The sequence below is a fragment of the Akebia trifoliata genome, chromosome 8, assembly GCF_017979445.1.
Source record: "Akebia trifoliata isolate Shusen 1 chromosome 8, ASM1797944v1, whole genome shotgun sequence".
In the NCBI taxonomy this organism is placed as follows: Eukaryota; Viridiplantae; Streptophyta; class Magnoliopsida; order Ranunculales; family Lardizabalaceae; genus Akebia; species Akebia trifoliata.
Genome location: NC_141382.1, coordinates 38,010,984 through 38,014,927, shown reverse-complemented (window position 1 = coordinate 38,014,927; position 3,944 = coordinate 38,010,984).

The window sequence follows — 3,944 nt, the reverse complement described above, 5'->3', positions numbered from 1 at the left end:
TTAATAGACTAATGAAAAATGACTAAATACCTTATCATCACTTCAATTTTCAAATGCCCTCAACTTTGTCTATACCTACAAATTGGGTTCATGCTCAAGTGAGAAACCATTAATTACAAATTCAAATTCAAATTTAATAAAATGATTTAGATCATGATCATTGTATTTAAGATCAATAAATTATTAAGTAAAATAAGTATTTAAATATTTTATTTATATAAAAAAAAATTATTGTATTAGATGGCAGCTAATGACAGACATATTCCTAGAGATCTGACTATAGATGTTATTATAATCAGTCAGCAAGGTCATATATCGAGTGATATTTGGATGGGAAGGGTTAGAATTTTTATTTAAAAATTAATAATGCAGATTGATTAGAATTATATAACTTTTTAATAATTAATTTTTTAATTATGCAAATTGACTACGAGCACCATTTACGATTGAGATATCATTCGTAATTTTTTAGAGATTTGGATATTAGTGGTTCATGAAAGACCATGCTGCTACTGCTGATTTTGAATATTACCAACGCATTCTGTGCTTATATCATGATTCATGTCTTAGGTATGCATTAACTGAGAGATTTTACCACAAACTTTCACATTCTACCTTCTACATAGAGAGATGATCATCACATTAAAGGACACTTTTCATTGTCTAGGACTAAAAATCAACATATACCTTATTGTTGTGCCATGTACGATGTAAAAAAAGTATCACAATCTTATCTATGAGTATCTTGGAGTTCTACCTCCGGTTGATGGAAGCTTTCTTTACAATTCTAGTAGCCTTACATGGCTACATAATATATTTGGGAGATTGTCAGATATACAAATGTCTATTTTATAAATAAGATAAAATTTAATTTTTTATTATTATAATATATATATATATATATATGTATATTATTAATATTTTATTTTATATCAGGTACATCAGTATACTCGTGCATATCTATTGACACTATGTGGAGCCACATTATTTTCAGATGTATCAGGTAGGACTATTAATAGTAGTTTACTTCATTTATTTAGGGATTTATCTATTACGTCTTGTTATGCTTGGGGTGCCATCGTTTTCGCATTTTTATATTATTCTCTTAATAAATTTGAAAAGAACGAGGGGAAGTGACCATTGAGTCTTGTGGGATATACATCATTATTACAAGTATGGGTACACGAACGATTACCAGTAGGTAGGCTCATACTTACTAGTGACAATCTTCATTTCCCTCGAGCATGTAGATGGATGATGCATAATATGACATATATTAGTGATCTGCATCATAGTGTATTACCATACTGATTTAAGTGGATCGATATTGTAGACACCCCATTTTTGCACTCGCCTGATTAATCAACTCGTCAACCCAATCGCAACGATTCCCAATAATGGATGTTTATTCCATTGCTTTATTTTATTACCAGATATGTTTCAGAAATCCGGAAGAGGTATCTCGAACTGACAAAACTGTAGAAACCACGCTATGCTAGGAAAATTTGACCTCAGAACATAAAAATCATCATTTTTTAGATCAAAAAGAAGTTTCACGATAAAAATCACTAAAAATTGGCCAAATTACCAAAATACCCACAACATCAAAACAATCCTAGAGCCTACGTTACGATTAGGAAAACTCATTCAAACACATAAAATAACAAATCGAAACCAAATAAATCATTTCATCAATTTTCACAGAATTTGATAAAATTACGAAAATGCCTCTCATAAAGTTTACAACTATTTCACACACAAAAAACTTCATAAATGACACAACTAATATTTCCATTGAATTCCTTATGAAAAATCGATTCTAAAACATTCTAGAACATTAAAAACTGACTTAAAACGTGAAAAGTCATCTCCGGGGGCAAAACGATAATTTCACAATTTTCATAATTAAAAATTTCGAAATTAATAAATAAAACATTAAATAATTAAAGTGAAACATTAATGAAATTAATTTAAAATTTTGAACTAAAAAAATCGATCAATCGGGTTCTCTTTAAAAATTGTTGAGGGTTCGTGAGATATTTCTTTAAGGACCCCTCCATTTGGGGGTCCAAAGAATTAAATATATGATAGAGGAGGGTTCTCAAAAAAATTAAAGTCAATCAAGCAAGACTAAGGTCAAGGTATTAAAGTCAACCTAGTAAGACTAAAGTCAAAATTAAAGTCAATTAAGTAAGACTAAAGTCAAGATATTAAAAGTCAATCAATTAAGACTAAAGTCAAAATATTAAAAGTCAATCAAATAAGACCAAGAGTCAAAATCGTAAAATAATTCTAATTAAATAATAACTCTATTTAATAGAGTTCTAACTAAAATATAACTCTACCTAAAACAATTCTAATTAAAATACAAATCTACCTAAAATAATTCTAACTAAAATACAACTATAACTAAAAGAATTATAATCAAACACTAATGCTATCTAAATCAACCCTTAAAAAAATCTATAAATAGAGGTCCTCACACCTTATTTTCGTATAAAATCAAAAACCCTAAACCTCAATTTTGAAGCCTCAACTCCTTACCTAACATCCCTTCTTCGATTTTAGCCTAAAAACCCTTCAAAAATACCCCAAAATCCATAATAAACTAGAAGAATCCAGATCTAAGAAAGAGATACCTCACCTTGGAGATCAGAAATCAGATCCGGTGGCAGAACGAAGCGAGGAATACTGTACAAGAAGTTGTTCTATCAGATCTGAGGGAAAAGAAAATCGTTGCGTTCGGAAAAGGTAAGTATTTTTATTTTTTTTATTGATTAGGTCTTTTTAGCAATGTAGTTCTACTTGGGAATTATTAGAGACCGGTGTTTCCCGGGTGGGGTTGGTGCCTAACTCCTTCCAACTCCGTAACGTGATCCCCGGACTTAGTTTCTTATTTTTCGTAGATTAGTTTCTTTTGCCTTTTAGAGTCAATGTTCGGTTCCTAAACCGTAATAACTAGGTGGCGACTCCCAAACCTCAAGGGTCAAAAGTGGATCCGCGCACCCCACGGATCGAGGGCGCTTTTAGTGGCGACTCCATTGGGGACTATTGAGGATCAGACTTGAAAAGTCCCAAGTATGGGAGCATTGCCAGTAGGACCTAGTTTTTTATTTTATTTTTAGTTATTTATTTTTTTATTTTGATTTTTATCATTCTTTTAACTCTATTGGTTATCATTGATTGGGATGTTAAATATTTTTGTTTGGCACATTTTTGTTATGGTTCAATTTGGGGACATTCAGAATGACCCTAAATAATGCATGATATCAAAGGTTAATGACATGAGGAATGACCCATTTTTTTATTTGAATTATTTTTAAGTCTGTATTATCCTTTATTAGTATCTTTTAGTTCAATTTCGGATACTTTGTTTTGGCACTTTTTTTTTATGATTCAATTTCGGATACTTTGTTTTGTCACTTTTTTTTTATGGTTCAATTAAGGGTCACTTTTTGATGACCGTCAATAATAAAAGATTTAAATCGACATATAAATTAAGGATTGGATAATGTTAGCAATAAATTGATGAGATATGAGGTGATAGTTTTTTTTATTATAAAAAAAAAAAGAAAATAAAAACAAAACGTTTTGAAAAAAAATATTTACAAAATAAAAATAAAAAAAATTTAAGGAAAAAAAATAAGAAAACGTTTTTCAAAATTTTTTTAAAAAGAAAACATTTAAAAACACAAATAAATAAATAAATGTTTAAAAAAAACTGTTTTAAAAAAAAACCATTCAAAAAAAAAAGAAGAAAATGTTTTTTAAAAAAATTAAAAAAATCAAAATTAAAAAAAAATTAAATATAATATTTAAAAATAATAATAAATGAACGTTAAAAAAAAAACAAAAACCGTTTAAAAAAATAAAAAAAAAAACGTTAAAAAAAAACTTAAAAAAATTAAAATTTTAAAAAATTAAAAAAATTAAAAAAAAAAGTT